General features: G+C 42.2%; 1 protein-coding gene across 1 annotated transcript in view; it reads right to left on the reverse strand.

The window, feature by feature from the left end:
* The window catches only part of FAM3C (family with sequence similarity 3 member C), a 28,340-nt gene extending 20,122 nt beyond the window's left edge, over positions 1-8,218 (reverse strand). Inside the window, exon 1 of the mRNA XM_017818217.1 lies at positions 8,137-8,218. The gene's annotated coding sequence lies outside the window, so the exon portion shown is untranslated. The remainder of the gene's footprint in view (positions 1-8,136) is intronic.
* Between the last annotated feature and the right edge of the window lie 6,693 nt (positions 8,219-14,911).

Raw genomic sequence — 14,911 nt, forward strand, 5'->3', positions numbered from 1 at the left:
GTGGTGGTTTTTTACTCAAAATTACACAATGAATTAGACACATCAAGGGCTGTACTAGTTATTCTTATGTGAATTCTGGTTTTAAACCAATGGTTCTGTCAGCCTGAATTATATGCCATCGACCAAACAGCTGAGACATTCAAAATCATTCTAAGGCTAAACTTGAGCCTAAATCTAGGCTTCTAATATGATAATTTTATTCAAAGGCAGGATGTATTTTCTTATCCAGATTGCTTACTCTTCTGCTAGGCTACGAAGTTTTTCAACCATGTTTACAAAATTCATTTAATTTGAAACTAGTGAAGGACAGACATAGAAAAGAATTACATCTTTAAAAAATAAATAGCGCAGCTCAATTTTATTGTATAATCATGCACTGTTTGTGTCTTCTGGTAACACAGGTTGTGACTCAAGTAGTTGTTTCCTACAAACAGCACTCCTGCATCCATCTGAAATCTTTGTGATTATGTCAGAACTTCACATAGGCAAAAGGTCTGTCCACACAGAACAACTTCGAGACTCATGAATATGTATTTTCTCCTTTGCGACACATGCTACCATGAAGTATAATGATTAATTTCTTACAAAAATGGTATCACCTGAATTGTATTATTCTATATACACATTAAGATTCAGCTTGATATTCCAGACAACTGATTTAGATCCAAAGTGTTTGCCTGTTAAAACGAGATTTTATTTTACTTCTATCAAATTATATCTACTCCAAATGAAGATAAATTTAGGAAATTAAACCCAAGCTTATTCCAAAATTAAAAATAGGCAATTCAGCTACTGTTGCATGTCCTATGTTGCAAATACTGCTATGTGGTTTCACTTCCAGGACAACAAATACAAGAAGCAGAATTGTGCCAGAGTGTTTTCATACCTGATGTGCAAAACCAATGTTCCTCAAATGGGATGTCAGATCACTGATCATGCCAGCTTTTGCTAATGGCATCGAGCCAGTACTTTCCCACAACACATAAACTACTCAGTCTCAAACACTGAAAAATTCTTCTGAATACTGGGAAGCTCAAGATAAAAGTATTAAGGCATTCTTCCCACACGAAACTCAATCCACATTCCTTTTGCAATTAAAACCACCAAACCAATCCAAGAAAAGAAACCAACAACAAAAAAACCCCAAACAACAAAACAAACAAACAAAACCAACCATCCAATCTTATAAGCACCCAATCCATACTTTGAAGACTCTCCTCAAATATTACACAAAATTTATTGGTTCATATAGTTAAAAATGGGACTTATGGTCCCTAAAAAACATATGATTTATATGCGATAAAGTAAACCATACTATTGCTGCTGACGTACCTATTAAAGAGAATCTTAGCTCTATATTCATAGAGTTGGATAATATCACATTTTAGAGTTCAGATAAAATCCCCAAGAACAATTTGCTGAACCTCATTCACAAACTTACTTCCCAATTTCATCACGGAGAAGTACATAAATCTCACAATAAAGATTTAAGAGAGTGAGGTTTAACGTTTTCTTCTGCCAAATGATGAACAAACTATCTCGTAATTGAAGCACTGCTGTATATACTACCTGTTCAAAAGTTTAAAACTACCGATTTGTTTTCAGTCATGTTCTTTTAAGAAAAAAAAATTACCACCTTGATTTCATAAGAGAGCAAAGTTTTTCCTCAACAGGAAGGAGTAATCAGAGCTTTGCAACACATTAATCTGTAGAATCACCAGGTCTCACTTGAAACAAGGTGTTGTCAGAATCTAGCAGACGTTTCAGATGCACAACAGCTTTCACATCTTTGTATCAATAAAAAATACTAAGCTTGTTATTAGTATAACACATTACTACCACGTATCTTATCCTGCTCCATACAGAAAATTTCAACAGAACTACCACATCAAAAGGTACGTGCCTGAAGAACAATAATCATACACATAATTACTACGACTTCAAAAATCACAGAATGAGTAAGGTTGGAAGGGACCACAGTGGGTCACCTGATCCGACCTCCCTGCTCAAGGAGGGGTCTCCTAGAGCACATGGCACAGGATTATATCCAGACAGTTCTTGAATATCTCCAGTGAAGGAGACTGCACAACCTCCCTGGGCAATCTGTTGTTTAGCCTGGAGAAGAGAAGGTTCGGGGGAGACCTCATCACTCTCTACAACTACTTGAAAGGAGGTTGTAGCCAGGTGGGGGTTGGTCTCCTCTCCCAGGCAACGAGCACCAGGACACAGTCTTAAGCTGCGTCAGAGGAGGTTTAGGTTGGACATTAGAAAGAAGTTCTTCACAGAAAGAAGGGTTGGGCATTGGAATGAGCTCCCCAGGCAGGCGGTGAAGTCACGGTCCCTGGAGGTGTTTAAGAACAAACTGGATGTGGCACTTAGTGCCATGCTCTATTTGACACACCAGTGTTAGGTCACAGGACAGACTCTATGATCTCAGAGGTCTTTTCCAACCTACTTGATTCTGTGATTCCAGTGCTTGGTCACCCACACAATAAAGAAATTCTTCAACATATTCAGGTGGAACTTTCCGTGCATCAGTTTCTGACTGTTGCCTCTTGTCCTATTGCTCAGCACCACAGAGAAAAGCCTGGCTCCATCCTCTTGGCCCCCTGCCTTCAGGTACTTATAGACATTGATTAGATCACATCTCAGTCATCTCTTCTTGAGACTGAAGAGGCCCAATTGTCTCAACCTATCCTTGTAAGATAGATACTCCAGCACCTTGGCTATCTTTGTTGCCCACCCCTGGACCCAATCCAGAAGTTCCATCTCTCTCATGTACTGGGGACTTGATAGAACCACATATGACCACTACATAAATTTATTTGAGGCTGTGGTTACAGCACATCACTTTACACTGAGGTCCATTTTAAATAAATTTATCAAGGAAGCAAGAAAGCAGAAAAGGAAAGGAGCATTACAAATACTTCCTCTATAGTTCCAGATTTACTGCAGGAGAACTGATCAGCTCCTCTGCACTGTTCTTCTCCTCAAGCACAGTAAGACTCTAGATAGTAGCTTTCAGATGTCAGAACGAGATGATCATCTTTTTAATAAGATTTATTTATTGCACAGACCACCACACCCATTACAGAGCTGCACACTGAGACTGCAGACACGGTGAGACACAGAGGTTCTATATACTTTGCAAGGCAGAGAGGATTAAGCCTACTAATAGTAACAAGGGACATCTTCGCACACTGCAGAAAAAAAAACGCAAATCTATGCTACCAAGCATTTAAGCTTCTTTAACAAAAGCTCAGCATTATCTGAGGCTGCATGTTGGAAAGGAGTTTTAACCTTTGCTCAGTAGCAAGCTGATCTCACCAGGAAGCTGGATACGTCTCAGGAGAAAATACTCCCTGGTGACAGCCACCACTCACAGCACTGTTGGTATCTCTCTCTCTTGCTCTAAGGGACACAGAAACCCATGCTCCATCACAGAACCTCTTCTCATCCACTCATCTACCATGTGTAGGCAGCATCTGGCACAGCTTTGGCCCTTTGCAGGATTAACAGAGCAAGTCACTGGCCAAGCGGCGCACCCAGCAGAGAAAGCATTTCACATCAGCTCTGGGGAGAAGGGGCAGCAGCAGCACAGCAGGCTCAACACACAGAAGGACTGTGCTATGCCTGCAAGGTACTGCACAGTGGGATCACACTGTACATATGAGACTGCTACTGGTAACTGATAACCTTCATGCTGTGTGAGGCACTCAGAACCACACAGCTCCTGTGGTACAGGCAAGTCATTACTACTGGTCCATATTAGCAGTAGTCAGGCCACCATTTGTGGGTGATGAGGTGGAAGATGCTTGAAAACGGAGAGGAAGTCAGTTAGTGACACAATCCTTAACAGCTCAAGCGACTCACTTCTTTCTACTGAAGACACACAAGACAGCCCAGCCCCAAAATCTGCAGTTTCTAGACTGGTTTCTAAGCATGAAGATATTAAAATAAAAATCTATAACCTACATCTTGGCTGGGTACAGTATCAAAACCAGTATCAAAAACATAAGCCATATCCAAGAAGAACTAATTTGAGGAACGACATCCCTCAGTAAATGCAGTTCCAAAACCATTCAGGTATCACTAATGTTCAGTTCACCAGCAACCACACAGCCAGCCATGCCAGTTCCCTCAACCACCTCACCTAGTAAACTCAAGAGTATCCGGGCTGATCTAAAAGCAGAATTAATGTCTGGGAGCAGGTCAGCAGCTTTCTACCAGCAGCAATACTAGCTTATACCAGCTTAAATGTTTGTGAAATGATGACTCAACTAACTGGTGATCAAGTTAAACAGATCAAGAAACAACAAAAGATCTTTGCTACTAGGAGATGGTTACTTTCTCCACAGAGAAAACACAACTGGAGAACGGGTGGGAGAAGTGAAGGAAGACAGCCAGACACAAGAAAGCAAGTCATATAACTAGAGGGGAGACTGTGCCATGTATTTCAATGTTAATTAAGATTTTAACTGGACTGTCATGAGAACTAGCACATGTTTGTATATATAAACACATTGTGCAACTTTCTGCCATTAAAACTGACTCAACAACAGTGCACATTAAATGCAGGGCAGAGTTTACTCCAGCAGCTCCCTCTGTCCTGATAGTCTTCCAAAATTTCTCCTCTCTTCCACAAAGTCTGTTCCATATCCTCTTGGCACTGAGGATGTATGAGGCCAACAAGAGGTATAAAATGCTAAATTACAGCTTAGTCTGCAAATGAAGATACAAACTATTTTTGTATCACAAAAACATGGTACTGTATATGGGGAGCAAAACCAGTTAAATAATTCCAAAAGAGTACCTATTGTTAATGCCCTGTAAAAAGTTTAATGTGATTGAATTTACAAATGCGTAAAATACTATTTAATAAGTAGTACAATGACTTGTACTACTGAAGAAGGATAAGGTTTTTAAATTTGTGGATAATACCAAGATGCGAGCAGATGGAAAAAAATTACAGGGTAGATTTAGATTCACCAATTATCCAGAAACATATTCCCTTCAAGAAAAAAAGTCCTAAAGTCCTCTTGGGACGCATATACCCGTAACAAAAGCATGAGGAGGCTATGCTTGGATTCATGGTTAAACACAAAATTTTAGATGATGAAGCAGGAAGCCAGGAGCACCTACTTATAATTTCCAGATGCTTAAGCTAAGAAATGCTAAGAAATGAGGTTTCAAGCAGCAATACCAGTTTAAAGTTACTTCCTTGTCACCATTCTGTCGCGGTCTCAGGTCACAGAACTTTAGGCCTAGATAATATCAAGAACCATGAAAATTTACAAGACAGGTGAGCTCCCCTGCCAGGCTGCTCCAGCCCACTCACCATTTCTCCAGCCCAGGCCACATGATTTTGCTCACTAGGGAACCCTAATGCAGTAAAAGAGAACATAACTTATGACAGATTAGTGGACAACTTTCGAGAGTGTTGAGAGGCAAAGCGCAGCAGCATCAGGCTGCTAATTTTGCTCACCCATCTCATGGTCTCACTGCAGGACTCTCAGATTTCTGAAACTAATGTAAATTATATTCTTCCTGAGAATTTACATACAGTCTTGGTTTCAGATCAATGTGTGACTTTTCAGAGGGATCCTTCTAAACTGCAAAACAATTACAATAATTCCAGTACTGTTGATAGCAAAAAGGTTATGCAGCTGGCCACTGGCAAATAAAACATGAAGATTTACATTAATTAAGCCTTAGATCCTATAAATTCTCAGCAGATTTTAGTGAAAAACTTAGAACTGAACATATAAGTAGAAAGACTTGCAGCCATAGCACTCACATGTCAATTCCCTCACTTCACTGGAACTGCTGGTTTAAAAACCAGAACCTAAGTTCTATTTGAATAACAAATTCTCTTTCAACAATTCAAACCTTTAAGAATGTGTTCTCTGTGTCTGCTGTGGATTCATCTAATGGACACCTAATCCTTAGGCTACAAAGCAATCTGTACACAGGCAAGTATAGTACCAATTCATCTTATGACCTTACCAATAAAAAAAAGGAAAAAAAAAGAATAAAAGGAAACAAATTCATTTACCTGTAGTATAATGTTTCCCCAAAAACCTGAAAACTGAACATGCAGGAATTCACTTTTTAAATATTAGCTTCCCAAAGTTCCACTAAAATCTCAAACTCTACATTATTACTCTCTTCTTAAAACACAGAGTTCTCATTAAATGTGGGTGGTCACTGGATGGCTGTGGTCAGCGGTTCAATGTCCAAGTGACTAAAACAGTGATGAGTGGCATGTCTCAGGGGTTCCCTAGGAGAATGGTGAGACACTAGCACAGGTTTGCCAGAGAGGCGGTAGATATCCCACCCCTGGATGCATTCAAAGCCAGGTTGGAGGGGGCTTTGAGCAACCTGGTCTACCGAAAGGTGTCCCTGCCCACAGCAGGAGGGTTGGAACTACATGCTCTGTAGGGCCGCTTCCAACCCAAACCATTCTGTAATTCTGGGTAGAGCACATATGCCCTGAAGCACTCGGGCCGCACTTAAGAGAGGCTAAGCAGTAACTTGTGGTTCTGTGAAACAACTTTTATTACCTATTTACTCTTACTGGGTGAAATGGTCAGGACCTTTGTAAAGAGACTGAAGTAATGGCTTGCAACAAATCCTGTGCTTCCTCCACCCCGAAGTGATTAGATGTTATTGCATTACAATACCAAGCTATTAGCTTGTGAAGAACCTACTCGCAGGCTGAAAGCAAGTCACAAAACTTGCTTTGCCACACAAACTACACAAACCAACAGATGAAAAACATTTCTTCATACTTAAAAGAATCCCTAGGGGAGAATACGTGCTAATGAAGACACTCATACCTTGAGTACTTTCGAAAGCTTAAAAAAAAACCCAAACCAAAACCAACACGACCGTTGTACAGTCATTAACCAGCTATTTCTGGTATGGGTTTGTTGTTTTGAATTACTTTTTCCTAAATAATTCCCCTATTAGTATTAAATAAATAATACCATGTTAAAAGAGAGGAGCAGTCAGATAGATTCACCAGCAAAGAGCCAACAATGGGCCCTAAGCCTGTGTGGCATTATAGGGCACACAGAACATTACAAAAAATATCTGGTATACGTAAAGATCTTCACACAAGTCTGGAGTTATTACGTCATTATTTAACCTCTTAAATAAGAGAAAATGGGCCGACAAACGAGCCAGGTGAGTTACACATTCCCCCCCCCCAGCAGCTCAGCCAAAAATGTGGTTTAACACATGGCAGCACTTATCCACCAGAAAAAAAAAAGTATATAAATTTATATATTTTTCCTACTTCATCAACTCAGAGGCCAGAAACCAAAGACACACAGGCTGCTTCGACAAGTATCTCTCTGCAAAGAGGACATTCAAATTCCGTATGAGTTCACTGCTGCCCTCCGTACAGGTGTATTTAGTGTTTCAGTCAAGCCCTACGATCCATCTGCAAACAGCGCTTGCGACCAGGCAGGCGCTTTCTCCATAGAGAAAGCGGTGTGAACACCACCACCGAGAAGCAGCACCACTTATTTTGCACCGCGCCGTCTTTGTTTCAGCACCAAGGGGTGTTTCAACAACGCCAACACTTCACTTGTTTAACTGGACGGGGTGTCCTGTCTGGCCGCCGCCACCGCCCCCTGCCTCCTCCAGCTCCTGCTCCCCCGCCGGCACCGGGCACTCGCCCCGGCCGGAGGGAACGGAGAGCGGCTGCCGCCGCCCCACCACCACCTCCAGCCTGCCCCTGAGCCCCCTCGCTGGGCCAGGCCGGCGGACGAGGGGAACAGGACGGGGAGGAGAGGAAGCGCCGGGAGACTCCCGCCCGACGCGCCGCCCGGCTAGGGCCCGGGAACCGGGATGCCGCCTGCCTCTGACCCGCAGACCCGGCCGGCCTCACCCGACGCGGCCGGGAGGGAACGAGGGAAGGGTCAGGCGGCCCGAGGAAGGGGCACCGCCGGGGGAAGGGGCGCTGCCCGGGGAGCCGGCGGCAGAGGCGGGGGTCGGCGGCCAGCGCCAGCGCGGCTGCCCCGCGCACAAGAGAGCGATGGGCGCCCGGGCGGCGGAGCCAGCGGCGGGACGCCCCGCGGGGGGCTGTGCCGCCCTCGGCCCCCGAGAACGGAGAACGCGAGCACCCACCTGGGCTGTAGGGCGCGGGCACGGCGTGCAGCGTCCCCTCGGCGGCCGCGCCGCACAGGCTGCCCCGGCCCGCCCGCCCCGAGCAGGAACCGAGCGCAGCCTTCGCCGCCGCACAGCCGGAGGGAGGCGCGGGCGGCCGCACCCGCCCCCTGCCGGTGGCGGACCGGGGCCGCGGCAGCTCCGCCCGCAGCCGCGCCCCCGCCCGCCCCAACCGAGCGCAGGGGCCGTCCCGGTGACTGGGGCGGTGCTGGACCGCTGTTGGTTACGCGGTCCCGCAGGTGGGAGCGTGCACAGCCACGCATCTGTACCGGGGATGCCACGTGTGCCCCAGGGTCAGTCTGGTGCTCGGTCCGGGAGGGGCTGGGAGACCAAAATGTTTCTGCTTGTTTTCTGTTATGTTCTACACACCCATTTTTTCCCCAAGCACACCACAAGTTTTCCTCTCTTACTGAACAGAAAAAAATACTTTCGGCTTTAAAACAAACAAACAAAAAAACCCCCAACTTTTCTCTTAAAAACACTGTGGTCAGTAGGACAGAGCCAGTCTGTGTTATTGTGTAAGAAGAAAAGGTAATCCCCATCCCTTCTTTATCCTTTTTTTTTTTTTTGGCACTGATGTTTCTCTAACCCCACCGTGAGTTGGGGTAGGTAGGTGGATGGGTATGGAGGTAGAGGTAGTTGGAGTAGGTAGGGAGGTAAGCGGGAAGAACAGCATTTTATTGTGAGGAAGACTTCTGCTAGCCTAACTCCGTCAGCTGGACTATTGCTGGGGTGGGTATGGAAAGTGCTAGGGCAGCAGAGAGCCAGGCTCTTGTCAATTCCACTATTGTCAAACCAGCAAGAGAGCATTTTTACAAAATCAGCGTGGCACTTCTTTTAGCAGAGAACAAAGCCACAGCCAAAATGTAGGGCATATCATACATCATCAGTGTCAGGTAGACAAAAGGAAGTTTCCATGTATTATTTTAACAACTTCTGTCCAATAGATCTTTCTTTTATCCGTTTTAAAATAACAGTCTTTTATACCAACTGCTCCTTGGTATGGGATGATTATTTGAACATCAGTCAAGCAATTTCTTTAGTAAATTTTCACAATACATTGAAATTTCAGGCATACTCTATTCTCAAAGAAATATCCAGTGGGAGCACTACTAAAGAAAAGGAGGTATTTATAACTTTTAATTCTAAATGATGATATAAATATATCTTAGTTTGACAGTTATTTCAGTGCTTAATATATGAAATTTCACCATGTTCCTCTGATTACTTATTAGGTGACACTGTCTACAGTAAGAGATTAGTTAAGTCATTTTTTATGCTAATAGAGGCTGACTCCTTTGATAAGCTAATGTTTGCAATAGAAACAAACATTTAAAAAATATTATGTAGGTAGCAGTATCAAATTATTAAAAGAAGAAATAATATTATCTGCACAATAACTAACACCCCAGAATACATCTCTGTCGAAGTCAAAGAAATAAGTAAGCTAATTCTGTTGATTATTTATCTGGCTGAAAGGGTGACACAAGGCATGGTGAGCAAAGAGTCACAGTTCCCTGGAAATGTGGCAGCTGACAGAACAAAAGACGAAGGGGTATGGCAGCCTCCATAGTGTCTCAAAAAGGCTCCAAGTTCCTCTTTTCCCCTTTTTTTCTAATTTACTTTATAATTTTCCTTTTTGTTTTGTTTTGTTTTTTTTTTTTTTTGGTAAATTTCCTTATAATGGTCATTAAATAGAGGTCTTCCGTAAGAAATACAAATAATATCTATACCTACAGGACCTTGCTCTTTATTATTGTCTGTGGTGTTCTGTAGATTAAGAAGTTCAGTATGAAACATAATGTGTTTCATAGCTACGTACATTCTAAATGTTTCATCATGACCTAATGTGTTCTAAATCTAAATTTTTAAAATTCTAAAATGCTTATATTTATTTAAAAATAAAATAACAAGATAACTTGGTTTTATGACTACACTGTGTAGGAAAAACATATACTGTAACTATTTATTTTGCAAACATCAGAATCCAAAGTGTCTTAAGAACTTGAATACATTGGGCCTGAACAAAGACGACCTTGTTGCCTTACTCCTGTCTTTTACAAGTTTCTTTGCTAGTTTCTAGCATTTGACCTGAACTTTCTTGTCTCTCTCATAACTACTTTTTTTTACTAAGTGAAATACAGAAGCAAACCCTTTCAAGTGCTTTACCTTTAGGCCGTTGATTATTGCCTCTGGCAATAGATGTTCTGCTGATCACTAATCAGTCTTGATTCTCAGTTCTGGTATCAAAGCAGTTCCTGGTGACTTTTTAAGAGTACTATTCCCCTGCAAGCCTATACTTCACATTTAAACTTCATGCTATAAACTAATACTTCTTCCCTAGCAGATCTCTCCATGGTGCTTTCAATGAGCCAGCCGCAGAGACCCATCTCTCCAAAACTTACAATATCTGTGGCACAAAAGTTATTTTTCTCAACATGGTAGCAGAATCATAGGAAATACTTGTCTTTGCATTTGGTAACATCAGTATTACAGTGCTGTAATAAATAAGATGCAAATGCTAGACCATCTTCTAAATATTACAGAGAAAAAAAAAAGAGAAGAAAATTCCTTAGAGAACACTGCAGGCAGTTTGCCTGGAAGCAATTGGAAAATGTGATTTTCACTGAGTAGTGAGTCATTTAATTATAAATAGAAACTAAAATGTAAAAGCACAAGAAGAAACCTGCTCCTCTCTTCTCTCCTGCCTCTCCAAACATGTGAGAACATGTATGAAAAAATCTTCCCTAAAATGACATTTTGTTACCTTTCTGACTGGTGTTATCAGTTTTATATAGACAGTAAGGGTGTGTGTCTGAAAGAGAATGTATTATTTAGTATTTGCCCTATGATGGGGTAGGATTTAAAATATATACCTTCTCATTTTTTGATTTCTCACCCTGTTGCTATCAGAAGTTAGTTTGCAAGCAGCCACAATAGCAGGTCTCTGATATAAGATGTCTGAGTAGCAATGGATTTTTTTTTTTAGTTGGTTGGTTGGTTTTTTTCCCTTAATTTAGGTCTATTTTTATTTCAAGTTAAATGCATGTAATTGTAAAAGGAAATCTCCGCATTTAAGTGAGCAACATTCCACTGAAGTCAGTGTAGTTGCAACTGCTAAAGTATTGTTCAACTCTTATAGATTGACAATAGCAGAGACCAAAGTGTTCTGTAAATTACATATACAGGATAGGTTAGAGGGAGCTTTCTTATCTGATTTGCTAAAGTACTTTAAATGTTACAAGGGCTCTTCCTTTTATATGATATCCTATTAATTCCTTAGGAAATATAATATTCTTTGTGAAATCAGGCCATTTGGTGCCAGTGGGGACAGGATATTCTGTCATTTAGACAGAAGTGGGAGGTAGTAATTTTCTTTTGCTATATGAGACTCATAAAGATTTGTCTTAACATCTGGTACCTAGGTGTTACTACAGATGCTGTGGCTTGAGGACTTATGAGCCAAGTGTAAAAAGCTGGAGACCCATGCAAAATCTATCTGCAGTGATAAAGAGCAAAAAGCAGATCTTTTGCAAAACCTTCCATGTGGATATCTTATGGTTCCCACATATGACATTACTGAGTCTAAACGGTCTTCCAAAAAGCTTTGAAAGTCCTAAAAATCAGTTGTCCAGTTTTAGACGAGATGCATATGGGGAACATTTCCAACTGAGATTGTACTCATTGAGATCAAGAACTAGCATCACCAGCTGGAAATTGGAGATGCCCTGAGACAGACAGACGATATTGTTTGTGAGCTGCCCTGCGAAAGGGCATGAGCACCACTCTGAACATCTTGCGGCAGCGTGAGAATTCTTCTGCACAACGAAGCTACTCCAATTATAACTCCTTGTCACAGAAAGCATGTGAAGTTTGCTTCAAAGTTTATTAATCTTTCATTTCAGCAAGATATTGTTTCTCACCCATAAGCTCTCAACCAGATCCTACCTTTCTCAAGGCAGAGCTCCATGTATCCCTGCTATTCTCTCACAGAAGGTAAATTCCTCCTCTCCCTCCCAGTCGTCACTAAACTGCCTGTAACCATCGGTTGCACGATTGTGTGAGCTATCCCATGACATCACTGTGATCTCAAAGAGATATTGTAACCCTGCATTTGCATACAGATCACTAACTGCTCCTGTTGCTTCTCCATGCTGCATGCATTCATGGATAAATATGTTAGATAAGGCACCCCATTAAGCCAACGTCCCAGAAAAAGATCAGGCCTTTTCTCGTAATGCCATACTGTTGGCACTTCCTCATTGAGGTGCATTTGCTTAAGTTGACCTCTTCCACCCTGTTCTGTTTATTACACATCATCTCACACCACTTCCTTACTTGATTAAGGGCCATTATCTCCCTCCCTTTTAGTTCCTAGTTTAAAACTCCGCTTACCATGTTGGCCAGCTGCGTGGCAGAGCTGCTTTTGCTCCCCTTTGTCAGGAGGACCTTATTTGTTCCTAGGAGTTCCTACCCTGAGATAAAATCTTTCAAGCATAAAAACCCAATCCCTATTATTGATGCCAGCTGGTGATCTGCATTATCTGCCCACTCCTCCTCAAGCCCTGCCTTTCTTTTCTCTGGCAGGATCAACAAGAAAACCACCTGGGCCCCAACGTCCTTGAGCCTCTCCACCAGAGCCATATAGTTATACCTAATATTTTCACAGCTTCCTCTGGCAATATCATTGCTACCCATGTGGAAGAGCAGAAGAGGATAATAGTCTAAGGCCCCACAAGTCTTTCTTTGGTGTCTGAGATACAAGCCCAAGCAACAGGGAAATACCCTTTGCCAGCAGGTGAAATCAGCCTGTGAGGACCTCCTTCCCTATAGCAGGGAGTCTGCCCCTGTGATCGTTTGCAGGTTCCACCTGGTGTTGTTGCAGGGTCAGGCTTAGCTGGTGCATCTGCTTTGCTGGACTGAGCTCCTGGCCCCTCAGCTGCTGCCAGGGCACTCAGTATTTCTTAGGTGCAGATCTGCAGATAGGAGTGGGAGCCTTTCTCCTGTTGCTAGAAACCAACAAGCTCCAGGCCTCATCATAATTTCTTTCCTCCCACCTATATAAGTGCGTGAGGAATGTGCTCTGTTTTTCACAATACATCACAAATGATGAGAGAGGAGTTGATGGACAGTGTCTCCATGTCCACCTACACTTTAGTGCTTAATAAAGATAACCACTCTTCCTGTCTTACCAACATATAAACCATTGTAAGCAGTTATCATGTCTGTGTTTATCCAGTGTAAAGGAAAGAATCCCATCTTCTGAGAAAACTCTCAGGGTGATGGGGCAAAAACAGAGCTCAGCAAATATCTGCAGGATAGAGACAATACTCAGTTGGGCCCTTAGGTGCTACTATGTATCCAGAAGCAGAAAGCAGCCTGTATAATTAAGGATTCTGCTAGCTCACGCAGTTGTCACTAGCATGGAATGACCAGACTCCATCCATTTAAACCTCAAGTAATGAGTAAGATAAAAAGTGCAGGGACATTGGTGATCACTGCATCTCTACTTTCATGCTTGGCTAGACCACAGAAAAGAAATTGCATCCTTAACTGTAGATTGATAGGCACAGCCCTGAAGAGGGGATTCTAGCTCTAACCACAGAGTTACAGAACTGGTAACGGAGGCATCTGACTAAGCCTGAAAGTAAAAAAGAGAACTTGGACAGCAAACACACTTTAGGTACAGCAGACCAAAATGCAGATGGTTTTAGGTCAAAGAGATTTATTTAGAGATCAGACTAGGCTCCAGCTAGTACAAGCAACTGAACTCTAATGAAAGGATCTGTGGCAACTGTGGAAACTCCAGGAGCAGATACCTGGTGATATAGCAGAGCTCACTAGTCATAAGACCACACTGTAAAAATTATTTCTTCAAGGGCCAGAAGATACAGTACCCTGAGATTAAAATACTGAAGCTGTGGCAGTTTGGATGATGAGGTTAGAAAACATTGCTTTGCAGTTGTGGGGAAAGGAACCAGAAACATGAGAACCTCTGGAATGACTTGGAAGGTGTCATTTAACCCATATGCCCTCTGATACTGTTCTCTTGCCACCTTCACACTGGTGTTACACCTCTATGGATCTCGCTGCTATTGCTGAGCATCTCAAAGTAGCACAGTAACATTCACAGTGAAAGGATAGCGGACTCTAGTTTTGCCTGCAGGTAATCAACTCCTGTCTTAAAAGCTCTTCACAGTCCAGCTGGGACAGAAGTTCAGCCTTGCTGAGCAGTAAAACAAGTGCAGTGGAGACTTTCTATTCACCACAGACATGGCAGTTTTCTGAGTTCAGCAGTTTAGGAGGAAAAAGTATTTCTCATTGATTACTTCCTTCTGCCACAGAGTTTTGATATGGTCACTGAAACTCAGATCTCTTTGATGGAGGCTTATCTCAATAGCCACAATGGTATGGTATGGTATGAGAACCAATCAATTTTAACAACAATCTCATTAAGTGTGATACCTTGTCAGAACCAATACCTCCTTTTTGCAGCTGGACACACCTTCCCTGTACATCAGCACTTTTAACTGTTTCTCATGCTGCTAGGTACAAGCCTAATACCACAGATTTTCTGAAAAAAGAATAGTATGACTTAGTAAATTTTAAAACCATGTATTCCATATGATACAATTACAAATAACTTAAATTTCAGTTCAAATAATGACACTGGAAGAATATTTGCTTTGTTTTATAGCAATGTGCTGTATGAACAGCTCTTACTATTCTTTTGTCT

This window comes from Lepidothrix coronata, unplaced genomic scaffold (genome assembly GCF_001604755.1).
Source record: "Lepidothrix coronata isolate B3197 unplaced genomic scaffold, Lepidothrix_coronata-1.0 Scaffold66, whole genome shotgun sequence".
Lineage (NCBI taxonomy): Eukaryota > Metazoa > Chordata > Aves > Passeriformes > Pipridae > Lepidothrix > Lepidothrix coronata.